Below are 15,671 nucleotides of genomic sequence, written 5' to 3'. Positions count from 1 at the left end.
CAGAAATAATCTGTTTCAGGTATATGATGACCCGTCACGTGACCCCTCGGGGGTCCACACAGTCTGAAGTGCCCGGGGCCTGGCTATCCTTAACCCACCCCTGGATATATACATTTGAAACCAAAAGTTTACATACACTATACAAAAAGACACATCTGCATGTTTTACTCAATATCTGACATGAAATCAGAATAAACCTTTCCCGTTTTAGGTCAATTAGGATTACCATCATTTTTAACCCCTTTACAACCCAAGGTGGTTTGAACGTTAATGACCAGGCCAATTTTTACAATACTGACCACTGTCACTTTATGAAATAATTACTCTGGAACGCTTCAACGGATCCCCCTGATTCTGAGAATGTTTTATCGTGACATATTGTACTTCATGATTGTGGTAAAATTTCTTCGATATCACTTGCGTTTATTTGTGAAAAAAAATGGAAATTTGGCGAAAATGTTGAAAATTTTGCAATTTTCAAAATTTGAATTTTTATGCCCTTAAATCAGAGAGATATGTCACACAAAAGAGTTAATAAATAACATTTCCCACATGTCTACTTTACATCAGCACAATTTTGGAACCAAATTTTTTTTTTTATTGGGGAGCTATAAGGGTTAAAAGTTGACCAGCGATTTCTGATTTTTCCAACAAAATTTACAAAACCATTTTTTTAGGGACCACATCATATTTAAAGTCACTTTGAGGGGTCTTTATGACAGAAAATACCCAAAAGTGACACCATTATAAAAACTGCACCCCTCAAGGTGCTGAAAACCACATTAAAAAACTTTATTAACCCTTCAAGTGCTTCACAGGAATTTTTGGAATGTGGAAGAAAAAAATTAATTAACTTTTTTCACAAAAATGTTACTTATACCCAAATTTTTTTATTTTCGCAGGGGTAACAGGAATAAATGGACCCCAAAATGTGTTGTGCAATTTCCCCTGGGCATGCAGATACCCCATATGTGGGGAAGAACCACTATTTGGGTGCACGGCAGGGTTCGGAAGTGAAGGAGCGCCATTTGACTTTTTGAAAGTAAAATTTGCTTGAATAATTAGCGGACACCATGTTGCATTTGGGGAACCCCTGATGCGCCTAAACAGTGGAAACCCCCCACAAGTGACACCATTTTGGAAACTAGACCCCTCAGGGAACTTATCTAGATGTGGGGTGAGCACCTTGAACCCCCAGGTGCTTCACAGAAGTTTATAACATTGAGCCGTAAAAATAACATTTTCACATTTTTCCCACAAAAATGTTTTTCAGCCCCCACTTTTGCATTTTCATAAGGGTAACAGGAGAAATTGCACTATTCAGTTTGTTGTGCAATTTCTCCTGAGTTAGCATATACCCCATATGTGGGGGAAAACCACTGTTTGGGCGCGCGGCAGGGTTCGGAAGGGAAGGAGCACCATTTGACTTTTTGATTGTAAAATTTGCTTGAATAATTAGCGGATGTGCCCCTGATGTGCCTAAACAGTGGAAACCCCCCACAAGTGACACCATTTTGGAAACTAGACCCCTCAGGGAACTTATCTAGATGTGTGGTGAGCACCTTGAACCCCCAAGTCCTTTAAAGAAGTTTATAACATGGAGCCGTGAAAATAAAAAAATCTAACTTTTTCCGCAAAAATGATGTTTTAGCCCCAATTTTTTTATTTTCACAAGGGTAACAGGAGAAAATGGACCCCAAAAACTATTGTGCAATTTCTCCTGAGTATGCCAATACCCCATATGCGGGGAAAATACAGTGTTTGGGCACATGGCAGAGTTCAGAAGGGAAGGAGCACTGTGTGACTTTTTGAACGCAAAATCGGCTGGAATAGAGAGCGGACGCCATGTCGCGTTTGGAGAGCCCCTGATGTGCCTAAATAGTGGAAACCCCCCCCAAGTGACCCCATTTTGGAAACTACACCCCTCAAGGATTTTATCAAGGGGTGTAGTGAACATTTTGAACCCAGAGGTACGACACAGAATTTGATGACATTAGGTCATCATATTGAATAAGTTGTCATTAGTCTTGAGCGCAAGTGCTCACTACTTGAGTTTGCATCGGGTACTCAGGTATGCACCATGTATCACGGGTGCTCAAGTGAAATGCTCGAGTCCCCGCCTGCATGTTTCACGGTTATTAGACACTCCAAAAAAAACATGCGGGGATCGCTCGTGCATGGCAGGCAATCCCCGCAAGTTTTTTTTGGCCGCGAAGCATATGGGGTGGAGACTCAAGCACCCGCGATACTCAGTGCATACCCGAGCACCCGATGCAAACTCAAGTAGCGAGCACTTGCGTTCAACACTAGTAACCATATCGTCATCTTTTTTTTTTTTTTAAAAAAACAGCCCTAACCCCAACATTAGCACAACCCTAACCCCAACCCCAGCCCTAGCGTTTATTTTTTACGCTGTTCCTCGTGCGGTATAAGTGATTAGACGACCTTATTCTTCGGGTCGGCGCGATTACAGAGATACCAGAATCATATCGGGTTTTTATGATTGACAGCTGGCACACACTAAAATACACATATTTTGTAAAATCTAGTTTTTGCATCGTCATATTTTGAGAGCTATAATTTTTCCATATTTTGGCCGACAGAGTCATGTGATGGCTTGTTTTTTGCGGGATGAGTTGACGTTTTTATTTGTGCCATTTTCAGGCACGTGACATTTTTTGATCGCTTTCTATTCCAGCTTTTGGGAGGCAGAATAAACAAAAACCAACAATTCAGGAATTGTTTTTTTAAAAAATTTTTTATTCTACTCCGCATGTGTAAAAATTGATAACGTAGCTTTATTCTTTGGGTCAGTACGTTTACAGCTGTACCACATTTATATTGTTTTTCTATGTTTTGGCGCTTTTACACAATAAAAGCTATTTTATAGAAAAAAATTATTATTTTGCATCGCTTTATTCTGAGAGCTATAACTTTTTGATTTTTCGGATGATGGAGCTGTATGGCGGCTTGTTTTTTGCAGGACAAGATGACGTTTGTAGCAGTACCATTTTTAGTTATATTTGTCTTTTTGATCGCGTGTTATTCCATTTTTTGTTTGGCGGTATGATGATAAAAAATGAAGCAAAAAACAATGCTTTATTTATTTTTTTTACCGAGTTCACTGAAGGGGTTAACTAGTGGGACCATTTTATAGGTCAGGTCGTTCCAGACACGGCGATACCAAACATGTGTACTTTTATTGTTTTTTTTATTTTCATAATAATATTTATTGATGGTTACATTATATTTTTATTTTTGGTGGATTATTTTTTTATTTTTTAATATTTTTACAATTTTTTTTTATTTTTATTTTTTACTTTCTGACAGTTTTTTTATTTGTTTACTTTGTCCCACTATGGGACTTTCACTTTTTTTATTCTGATCGCCGGCATAGCATAGGGATGGAGCACCATCCCTGTGCTATGCAGGCTGTCAGCGCTGCACAGTGAGAAGATAGTTTGGTCATGTACTGCGCATGACCAAAAAATCTTCCTGCTGTCTGGTGACCCGGATGTTGTCATGACGACATCGGGTCGTCATGGCAACATCCGGGAAGCCGCGGCAGACAGCGCTGGAGGCCGGAAGAGGAGGTGAGTATACCGATCACTTCCCCTTAGCCACCGCAATGCTGCGATCGACTTCGATCGCAACATTGCGGAGGTTAATGTGCCGGGAGCGGTGCGGGACCGCTCCCTGCACATAGTACCGGGTGTCAGCTGTGACAATCAGCTGACAACCGGCGGCGATCGCACCCGCACAGCCTGTGTGCGTGCGCGATCGCCATGACGTACTAATACGGGTCAGGCTCTTAAAGCCCAGGGCACTGACGCGTATTAATATGTCATGGGCATTAAAGGGGTTAAGAAACACTAAAATAAATCAAGATTGTGGTACTCAGTAAGGGTAATTTTGTTCAGACCAAGCAGAGGGAAAAAATTATGGAATCACTCAATTCTGAGGAAAAAATTATGGAATCATGAAAAACAAACGCACAAAAGAACACTCCAAAACATCACTAGTATTTTTGCACCACCTCTGGCTTTAATAACAGCTTGCAGTCTCTGAGGCATGGACTTAATGAGTGACAAACAGTACTCTTCATCTAACATTGCTGTTACCAGATCAGCTTTGCAGGTTGGAGCCTTGTCATGGACCATTTTCTTCAACTTCCACCAAAGATTTTCAATTTGCAGGATATGACATTGACCTTATGTGTCTTCTTTCAAGGAATGTTTTCACAGTTTTTGCTCTATGGCAGGATGCATTATCATCTTGAAAAATGTTCTATCAAGACACCCTCAATAAAGGAGACCGGCCAGTACACCAGGAGACATGGAGGGGGCCGTAGGAGGGCAACAACCCAGCAGCAGGACCACTACCTCCACCTTTGTGCAAGGAGGAACAGGAGGAGCACTGCCAGAGCCCTGCAAAATGACCTCCAGCAGGCCACAAATGTGCATGTGTCTGCACAAACGGTTAGAAACTGACTCCATGAGGGTGGTATGAGGGCCCAACGTCCACAGATGGGGATTGTGCTCACAGCCCAAAACCGTGCAGGACACTTGGCATTTGCCACAGAACACCAGGATTGGCCAAGTCGCCACTGGCGCCCTGTGCTCTTCACAGATGAAAGCAGGTTCACACTGAGCACATGTGCCAGACGTGACAGAGTCTGGAGACGCCATGGAGAGCGATCTGCTGCCTGCAGCATCCTTCAGCATGACCGGTTTGGCAGTGGGTCAGTAATGGTGTGGGGTGGCATTTCTTTGGAGGGCCGCACAGCCCTCCATATGCTCGCCAGAGGTAGCCTGACTGCCATTAGGTACCGAGATGAGATCCTCAGACCCCTTGTGAGACCATATGCTGGTGCGGTTAGCCTTTGGTTCCTCCTAATGCAGGACAATGCCAGACCTCATGTAGATGGAGTGTGTCAGCAGTTCCTGCAAGATGAAGGCATTGAAGCTATGGACTGGCCCACCTGTTCCCCAGACCTGAATCCGATTTAGCACATCTGGGACGTCATGTCTCGCTCCATCCACCAACGTCACATTGCACCACAGACTGTCCAGGAGTTGGCGGATGCTTTAGTCCAGCTCTGGGAGGAGATCCCACAGGAGACCATCCGCAACCTCATCAGGCGTATGCCCAGGCATTGTAGGGAGGTCATACAGGCACGTGGAGGCCACAAACAATACTGGGCCTCATTTTGACTTGTTTTAAGGATATTACATCAAAGTTGGATCAGCCTGTAGTGTGTTTTTCCACATTAATTTTGGGGGTGACTCCAAATCCAGGCCTCCATTGGTTAATAAATTTGATTTCCATTGATGATTTTTGTGTGATTTTGTTGTCAGCACATTCAACTTTATACAGAACAAAGTATTCAATGAGAATATTTAATTCATTCAGATCTAGGATGTGTTATTTGAGTGTTGAGTGTTATTTTTTTGAGCAGTATATATATACACAGACACACACACATATATATTTGTCATATCTCCAACTCTGCAGGCCGCACGCTGCTTTTGTATTTGGCAGGCCCTGACCAGACAGTATGGAGATGAATGAGGGAGACCAAAGTTAAAGACTAAACTTTTCAACACTTTATGAATGCTTCTTCTGCATTATGCAGAGTCAGGAACTTTACGGTTACATGGAGCGGTACATAACTTTGTTACAAGCCACAACAGTCCAGTAAACTATTATGGGAAGGCCCATCATCCCTTGTGGGGACCATACAGGTTGATATGTGTCGCTATGGGCCCTCAGACCTACTCTCAGCTCCCAGTTGATTTGTGAGGACCTCACTGGCTGAGGTGCATCGGTACGACTCCTCACTAGTAATGTGAAAGTCCATTCAATGAGGCCAACACACTCCTTTCTATGTCACTGCATCTTCAGTTCTCCATTGGAGAACTTGTGTCCCAGTTTGGAGATACTGTGGCTTCCTCTCTAGTATAGTCAATTGATTGCTTAAGATATGGAATCCTTCCTTAACTTAATCTTCTTTAAATAGGCCTACTGTCCACTCAGGGCAAAGTTCTGTACCATCTAAGTAGGCCTCCTGGCCTGAGTTAAGGACCTTATCCTGCTCTTCATCTCTGCTATGCTCCCTGCCTGGAATCCAGATTCACACTGCCATTATATCTTTGCTTTCCTTCAGAACATACTATCTGATGTCTCCCTCCTGGCACACAACACCATATCAATTCAAGTCTGCAACCAGATGGACTGAATGAACTGACTGAACTCACTTACTTATCCCTATCTGACTCATCACCAGGAGATTGTTCTCATGTGTCACCATCTAGCCCAGAATGAGGGCTCCCAGACAGTATGATTGCCCCCACAGACACTACAAAGTATGATTGCCCCCCCCAATTACTGATATTTAAAAAAACAAAACAAAACCGCACACACATTACTCAACCAACCCCTTTCCGGAGATGCGCTGCTCCGGTGTGTGCAGTGTGAGTACTGAGGCTCCATACTACAGGTGTGATGTAGTGACGCCATTGCGCCTGCAGTGCACGGAGTCTCAGACTCACAGGTGAAGGATGAATGGTGGATCGGCGAGCTTTCAACTCCCTGATTTACTATTCTATTCAATGGTATCCACATCATGGGAAAGTGGATATCACTGAAATTGTGATGATGGGTAAGGAGAGCGTGCTCGGTGCCGAGCCGTCTCAATTCATGGGCACCATACAGGCCGCAAGGGCTGCCACTATGGATGATACGGCCCTGCTACCTATTGTGTGGCAAATATCTCATAGGTCCTGGGTTCATTAGTATCTGCACCAAGAATGGGGCTCAGTGAGTATTTATTCATTAGCTGTGGGGTAGTCGGTGGGGTGGATGGTACCATATTGTGTGTGTAGGGGTTATACTGTGGGAAAACCCCTCTAAAATGAAATCTTAAATCTTTTTTACATATATGCATTGAAAACTGGACTAACAACATTATTATATAAATATATATATATATGCTAGCAAAATTACAAGCTCAATGGCTTTCTGTGGATGTATATAAACAGATGTAAACAATGATGCCTAGCTGCGGAGGTTGGCACACTAAGGGACAATAATGGCGCCCCCGCTCACTGGTGGCTGTACCTCAGAAGCCCTAGTTAACTGTGATATACACTACCGTTCAAAAGTTTGGGGTCAACCAGACAATTTTGTGTTTTCCATGAAAACTCATACTTTTATTTACCAAATGAGTTGCAAAATGATTAGAAAATATAGTCCAGACATTGACAGGAATAATGATTTTTATAAAAAAAAATAATTTTCTCCTTCAAACTTTGTTTCTGTCACAGAATCCTCCCTTTGCAGCAATTACAGCATTGCAGACCTTTGGCATTCTAGCTGTTAATTTGCTGAGATAATCTTGAGACATTTCCCCCCATGCTTCCTGAAGTCCCTTTCACAAGTTGGATTGGCTTGATGGGCACTTTTTGCGTACCATACGGTCAAGCTGCTCCCACAACAGCTCAATGGGGTTGAGATCTGGTGACTGCGCTGGCCACTCCATTACAGATAGAATACCAGCTGCCTGCTTCTTCCCTAAATAGTTCATGCATAATTTGGAGGTGTGCTTTGGGTCATTGTCCTGTTGTCGGATGAAATTGGCTCCAATCAAGCGCTGTCCACAAGGTATAGCATGGCGTTGCAAAATGGAGTGATAGCCTTCCTTATTCAAAATCCAATTTACCTTGAACAAATCTCCCACTTTACCAGCACCAAAGCAACTCCAGACCATCACATTACCTCCACCATGCTTGACAGATGGCGTCAGGCATTCTTCCAGCATCTTTTCAGTTGTTCTGCGTCTCACAAATGTTCTGTGTGATCCAAACACCTTAAATGTTGATTTGTCTGTCCAATGTCTGTGTTCTTTTGCCCATATTAAGCTTTTCCTTTTATTAGCCACTCTCAGATATGGCTTTTTCTTTGCCACTTTGCCCTGAAGGCCAGCATCCCGGAGTCGCCTCTTCACTGTAGACATTGACACTGACGTTTTGCGTGTACTATTTAATGAAGCTGCCAGTTGAGGAGCTGTGAGGCGTCGATTTCTCAAACTAGAGACTCTAATGTACTTGTCTTGTTGCTCAGTTGTGCAGCGGGGGCCTCTCACTTCTCTTTCTACTCCGGTTAGAGCCTGTTTGTGCTCTCCTCTGAAGGGAGTAGTACACACAGTTGTAGGAAATCTTCAGTTTCTTGGCAATTTCTCGCATGGAATAGCCTTAATTTGTAAGAACAAGAATAGACTGTCGAGTTTCACATGAAAGTTCTCTTTTTCTGGCCATTTTGACAGTTTCATAGAACAAATGTAATGCTCCAGATTCTCAACTAGCTCAAAGGAAGGTCAATTTTATAGCTTCTCAAATCAGCCAAACCTTTTTCAGCTGGACTAATATACTTGTGCAAGGGTTTTCTAGGGTTTTCTAAACATCCATTAGCCTTTTTACACAGTTAGCAAACACAATGTACCATTAAAACACTGGAGTGGTGGTTGTTGGAAATGGGCCACTATACACCTATGTAGATATTGCAATAAAAACAAGACGTTTGCAGCTAGAATAGTCATTTACCACATTAACAATGTATAGAGTGTATTTCTGATTCATTTAATGTTAGTTTTATAGAAAAAAAATATGCTTTTCTTTCAAAAATAATGAAATTTCTAAATGACCCCAAACTTTTGAACGGTAGTCTATATCAAAAAATACACTGATACATTAAATAAAACCAGATATATCTCAGGGTAAATATAAAGGAAAGGGTATGGTACTCATCAGAGAATGTTTCAATAATCCGCCTCAAAGTGTTTCCTCAACAGGTTCATCAGGAGGCTTGATAGAGGCATGATAATTCATGATGTTCAGCATAGTGTGCCTAATAGCCATATGTCCATGTTTAAATATCCCACTTCATCTAAAACCCCACCCCAGACTAGGAGACCCATTCCCATTCCTAAAGGTGAATTGTCATAGGATATATAGAATGGAGTCTGTCTACAATAATGTACTGAACCTGCGCTACTTCTCATGAGCTAGAGGTCCGATAATGTCCATCCCCTAGTGTGCATGTCCGGAAGTGACGTGCTTTACACTGAAACGCCAGATAAACTGATTGCTGCCGCGCCACTCGTACCCGTGACAGCGCATTCCCATAGTTATGTGTTCCACACCGCAGAGCATAATGGCCTATATGTGTCCGTTACCCTTGTAAGTAGATAAAGTAACATACGACTAGAGGGTATGTGTTTGTCTGTGCGTTACATCCGGCTAACTCAATGGTCTCAAACGCACGGCCCGCGGGCCGCATGCGGCCCCTGAGGCAGGCATCAGCGGCTCGCGGTGCACCACATGTCTGACCCTAGCAGAGAGGAGGAGTGCTCCGCTCCGTAGTGGCTGTGGCCCTGCGTTATGACATCCCTCTGGCGCTGCGTGATGACATCACGCCAGTGCACAGAGAGGGAGGCATGACTTTCCCCTCCATTGCTGGATTGCAAAGCAGTCATGAAAGCAAAAGGTGGCTACTTTGAAGAACCTAGAATATAAGACATATTTTCAGTTGTTTCACACTTTTTTGTTAAGTATATAATTCCACATGTGTTAATTCCTTCAGTGTGAATGTACAATTTTCAAAGTCAAGAAAATACAGAAAAATCTTTAAATGAGAAGGCGTGTCCAAACTTTTGGTCTGTACTGTATGCTGTGGCTGTACGTGTACAGCAAGATGATAGCGTCGGCTCACATGCAGAGCCGACACTATCATGTGCTGAGGTAAGCTGTACATCACAGCTGACAACCTACTTTAACGGCCACGATTGGTATTAACACCGATCGCGGCCGTTTAACCCTTTAGATACCGCCATCAATTGTGACAGCGGCATCTAGATGGCTATTTCAGGGGAGGGGCTTACTCTTAAGCCTATGGTAACCTGAGGCCAAGTAATGGGCTTTGGGTTAGCCATCTTTGGGGCCTGGAATATGCAGGGTCCTACATGTGAACTGTCAATATAAGACAGACAGACAGACCTAATATTCTGCAGTACAGAAGTATTGCAGGACATTAGATCAGTGACTATAAAGTAAAAGTTAAAAGCTACATAAAAAAAAATCTAAATAAAATATGAAATAAAAGTATTCTGCTACTAAACTAAATCTGTACCATATCCCTGGCTTACTGTGCTTTCACATTACGCTCAATGTCCCCATCGGGGCATACGTCCGGACCCCCCCACAAAACGGGATTCAGACATATGTGCCTATGGGGCCATATACTGTAATGGTGCCGACAGAGTGAACGTGCGTTCTTCTGGCATCATTTTCGGAAGTGTACACATACTGGAAGCGCACATCTATTATGTCTGAGTGTCCGCCTCCTGTAGGCGTGCACTCCCGAAAATTATGCACATAGCCTTATGATGAATAAAAAATAATAAATGCCCCAAAAATGTAGCTTTTCCATCATACTGACAGAAAGTAGAATAAAAAATTATCATAAAGCCATATACCAAAAATGGTATAGCTGAAAACGTCAGATACAGGAATAATCTGCAGGTAAATAGTGTTTACAACGTTTCCTGGCAGCTTTACTAAAAGTTCAGCTACTGGGAAACTGAACTATATTTCTTTCAAGAGCCATTTGCTTTCAGTCATGCAAGGAGTTGCTTAAGCCGGCTTACTACACTATGAGTAGTTGCTGTAAGCACGCTCCAGCACTTGGGTTGCCAGCTCAGTGTGCAGCGCATCTGTGCGGAGAAAATCAGAAGTTCTGGGGCGTGCTTACAGTATAGTGAGCAGTGCTGTGAGCCATGAATGTAACTTCTCCTATGACTGAAAGCCCATAGCTCCCGGGAGGAAATAAGTTACTTCTTTCCTGGTAGCTGCACTTACAGTAAGACGGCCATGTAGCATTGTAAAGATATTTACCTGCAGATTAACCCTATATCTCCAGGTAAATAGCGTTTTCTGACATTACAGGTTCTCTTTAACCCCTTAACAACATTTGCCGTACTAATACGCGTCTGTGCCCTGAGACTTAAGAGCCAGACCCATATTAGTACGTCATGGCGATCGCGCGCGCACACAGGCTGTGCGGGCGCGATCGCCGCCGGGTGTCAGCTGATTGTCACAGCTGACACCCGGTACTATGTGCAGGGAGCGGTCCTGCACCGCTCCCAGCACATTAACCCCCGCGATGCTGCGATCGAAGTCGATCGAAAGTCGATCGCGGCATTGCGGGGGCAAGGGGAGGTGATCGCCGATACTCACCTCCTCTTCCGGCTTCCAGCGCAGTCTGCAAAGGCTTCCCGGGTGTTGCCATGACGACCCGATGTCGTCATGACAACATCCGGGTCACCAGACAGCAGGAAGATTGCTTGGACATGCGCAGTGCATCTCCAAGCAATCTTCACACTGTGCATTTCTGACAGCTTGCATGGCATAGGGATGGTGCTGCATTCCTGTGCCATGCAGGCGATCAGAGAAAAAAAAGTGAACGTCCCAGAGTGGGACAAAGTAATAAAGTGTATAAACTGTGTGAAAGTGGAAAAAAAAATTAAAAAAAATTTGCAAAAATATTAAAAATAAAAATAAATAAATAATCCACCAAAAATAAAAATATAATGTACCCATCAATAAATATTATTATAAAAAAAAAAAAACAATAAAAGTACACGTATTTGGTATCGCCGCGTCCGGAACAACCTGACCTATAAAACTGTCCCACTAGTTAACCCCTTCAGTGAACACGGTAAAAAAAAAAAAAAAAAAAAGAAGCAAAAAACAATGCTTTATCACCATACCGCCAAACAAAAAGTGGAATAACACGCGATCAAAAAGACGCATATAAATAAAAATGATACCGCTGAAAACGTCATCTCGTCCCGCAAAAAACAGGCCGCCATACAGCTCCATCAGCAGAAAAATAAAAAAGTTATAGCTCTCAGAATAAAGCGATGCTAAAAAATATTTTTTTCTATAAAATAGCTTTTATTGTGTATAAGCGCCAAAACATAGAAAAATGATACAAATGTGGTACCGCTGTAAACATACTGACCCGAAGAGTAAAGCTGCCTCATCAATTTTACCACACGCGGAACAGAATAAAAAAAAACAAAAAAAACAATTCCTGAATTGTTGGTTTTTGTTTATTCTGCCTCCCAAAAATCGGAATAGAAAGCGATCAAAAAATGTCACGTGCCTGAAAATGGCACCAATAACAACGTCAAGTCATCCCGCAAAAAACAATGACTGTCTGCCAAAATCTGGAAAAATTATAGCTCTCAAAATATGGCGATGCAAAAACTAGATTTTACAAAAAATGCGTCTTTTAGTGTGTGACAGCTGTCAGTCATAAAAACCCCATATGATTCTGGCATTGCTGTAATCACACCGACCCGAAGAATAAAGTCGTCTAATCACTTATACCGCACAAGGAACGGCGTCAAAAATAAACTCTTGGGTTAGGATTGGGCTAGGGTTAGGGCTGGGTTTGGGGCTAGGGCTGTGCTGGGGCTAGGGTTGTGCTGGGGCTAGGGTTGTGCTGGGGCTAGGGTTGTGCTAGGGCTAGGGTTGTGCTAGGGCTAGGGTTGTGCTAGGGCTAGGGCTGGGGTTGGAATTTTTTTCAAAAGTAAGAAAAAAAGATGACGATATGGCGACTAGTGTTGAGAGCAAGGTCTTATACGTGTAAAAGGCGCTTATCAGGCTAACTACTACCAATGGCAGCGATAATTGTGGACAGGGAACCACTAATGTCCGTAGTAGATACACTACAATAAAATAACTGTTCTATAGTAAAAATCGCGCTATCGGTAGTGAAAAAGAGATCAGGAGAAGAGTACTATTATTTTATAAAAAAAGATTTATTTGTTTGGATGCTAGCAATAAAAACTTAATAAAATACAGGATTTGATACAGGATTTAAAAGACGAGTGTAGACAACAATATTTCGATTGGGGTAAAAGAACTAATGGTATACAAGGTGTAATAAATAGTAAAATCCAGCGGTTAATCTGGTGTGGTAAAATGCCTGTGGTGGCTTGGTACCTGGAAAGAAGAGGAGTTTGGTTAGGGCTATTGTTCTCTAGTAATGAATATGCTTAGCTGGCTGTGGATCTGTTACTCACCAGGTATCAGAGTGGGTAAAGTGCAGGTGTGCACTAGGGCTGTGGTCCGTCAGGATTCTTAGAGTGGGGCGTGGTCCTGAACGCTTTGTTATGCTCCTGGAGATTTAATGATATGGGGTTAATGCTGTTAGCTCTGGGTAGGTAGATAGTGGGGTTAGCGACTTACCCACGGAGGAGCTGTTCTGCTTTTGGAGATTGCTTGTTAGCACTCCCTCAGTGGGGGGTGCAGCAGGAGGCTCTGGATTGTATCTCACTTTGTTGCAGAGATGTGACAGGGGGGCTTTTTGATTGCCAGTAGGCGTAATAACGCTTGAGGATACTCAATTTCCTGTATATAGATATGGAGGAAGGGTTAGGAACTGAGGAATACAGGAATAGTCCACAGTGTGGTAAACCTAGATGTTTACCTGTGCGTGATTATCAGTAATCCAGGGGTGCAACAGGAGGCTCTGGATTGTATCTGTCTCTGAGCAGAGATGTAGTAGGAGGCTACTGGTTGCCGGGTGATAGGGGGCGTTGTGGCACTCAAGGATAATTGATGTCCTGTATATAGATGGGGAGGGAGAGTTAGGAGCTGAGGTATACAAACAATAAGCCACAATATAAGTAAGCCCGGGTGATTACCTGTTTAGGGTCCAGGTGTGAAATGGTCAGTCACCTTCTTTATCTGTGGCTGAAGGCCTAAATCAAGGGAAGGTGTTCAGGAGGTTCTGCAAGAGGGTTCAGCCTAGTGGTAGGTGCAGCAGGAGGCTCTGGCTGAGTAATTTACTGGCTAAGTAGCAGTGGGTCTTGTCCCTGGACGCTGAGGTGCAGCAGGGGACCGGCTGCAAATGTGGCAGGAGGCCTGGTCTGGGTAAGTATATTCAAGTAGGTGGAAGGCTTTGGTGGCAGGCTGTGTAGTAGATATCCGGGCAAGGTCTATGGTTATGCGGAGTCCGGTTTTTCAGGCACGGTCCCTACTCGTGTGGAGTCAGGCAGGCCGCGTTCCTGGAATCCTGTCGGTAATAAAGAGGTGAGTGTGTGTGGTTTTGGTCCTTGTGGTGGCGTGTCTCATAAGCGGTGGGGGCCGTGGCCCAGAGTACTTACGGTCCGTAGTCCTGCGGAGATGTCAAGGAGTTGTGGGGCCCGGGGCGAGAGCGGGGTCCCGGCCGGTGACCGCCGCTACTCGCGGGCTTCCGGGTAAGTGGAGCAGGAGAGGAGGGGCGGAAAAGGTGAGGGGGCGCGTTCTATTGGAAGCGCGCGAGAGGCAGAGAGACGCGCTGACACGTGGTGTGCAGCGTGTATTCAGGACGGATGCCTGTGGGCGCCTACTCTGCTGGGTCAGTCAGTTCCAACGCGTTTCGACAGCTGACGGCTGTCTTCATCAGGGATAGTCTGGCCCAGTAGCTGGAGTCCTTTATATACCTGTCTATAATGACGTCATGGCAACGGTCCGCTGTTGGTGGCGTTGTCATGGTAACTATCAGTCGTTGAAAGCAAATAGCTCAATTTCGCTGTTAAGACCCCATGGTCTCAAGGTGTTTAATTTAAAAATCCACTCGCTTTCTTTTCTTGACATATGTTTGATAAAATCACCCTGTCTCCAATGTTTGTGAACTGTTTGTATGCCTATCACTTTAATTCCTTTGATGGATCCTTTATGTTTGTCCGCAAAATGCTTTGACAGGGGGTGGCCCATGTATTTATTTTTAATATTCCTCAGATGTTCATTAATTCTAGTGCCCATTGCTCTTTTAGTCCGGCCTATATACATTTTTTCACAAGGGCACATTAGTCCATAGATAACCCCCGTAGTGGTACATGTGACGAAGTCTGTGATGGGATATGACTCTTTGCGGTAATTGACAGTGTGTGATTTGGCTGGTTTCAGGGTTTTGCATATTTTGCATTTTTGGCATGGAAAGAACCCTGTAATTTTTTGTTGAAAAGGTGTGACTGTTTTTTTTGTGATGATATTATTTTTTACGGTGGGGGCTATGAGTGATCCTAGGTTCCGTGCTTTCCTGAATATGAGCCTGGGCCTATTGGGTATTTGATCGCCAATGATTTTGTCGTCCTTTAGTGTATGCCAGTATTTTTCCACAATTTTTTTAGTGTTGAGAGCAAGTGCTCGCTACTTGAGTTTGCATCGGGTGCTCTGGTATGCATTGAGTATCGTGGGTATTTGAGTGACATGCTCGAGTCTCTGCCCCATATGCTTCACGGCCAAAAAACTTTACGGGGATTGCCTGCCATGCACGAGCGATCCCCGCATGTTTTTTTTTTGGGTGTCTAATAACCGTGAAACATGCGGAGCAGGGACTCGAGCATGTCACTCGAGCACACGCTGTACATGGTGCATACCTGAGTACCCGATGCAAACTCAAGTAGCGAGCACTTGCGCTCAAGAATAATGACAACTTATTCAATATGATGACCTAATGTAAACAAATTCTGTGCCGTACCTCTGGGTTCAAAATGTTCACTATACACCTTAATAAAATCCTTGAGGGGTATAGTTTCCAAAATGGGGACACTTGTGGGG

At 43.6% G+C, this 15,671-nt stretch overlaps 1 protein-coding gene and 1 long non-coding RNA gene across 2 annotated transcripts in view; one reads left to right on the top strand and one right to left on the bottom strand.

The window, feature by feature from the left end:
- The window catches only part of LOC141201435 (uncharacterized), a 345,711-nt gene that overhangs the window by 130,365 nt on the left and 199,675 nt on the right, over positions 1–15,671 (top strand). The window lies entirely within an intron of this gene.
- On the bottom strand, positions 12,933–13,446 carry LOC141201439 (uncharacterized). The gene is made up of 3 exons (XR_012272943.1): positions 13,314–13,446; positions 13,148–13,243; positions 12,933–13,067 (listed from the first exon to the last, which is right to left on the bottom strand). It is a non-coding gene; the product is annotated as an uncharacterized lncRNA (long non-coding RNA).

This window comes from Phyllobates terribilis, unplaced genomic scaffold (assembly GCF_046119375.1).
Source record: "Phyllobates terribilis strain yellow unplaced genomic scaffold, ASM4611937v1 Scaffold_115__1_contigs__length_5345438, whole genome shotgun sequence".
Taxonomy (NCBI): domain Eukaryota; kingdom Metazoa; phylum Chordata; class Amphibia; order Anura; family Dendrobatidae; genus Phyllobates; species Phyllobates terribilis.
Note: the sequence above shows the minus strand (reverse complement) of the source record. Positions and strands in the feature narration are given on the sequence as shown.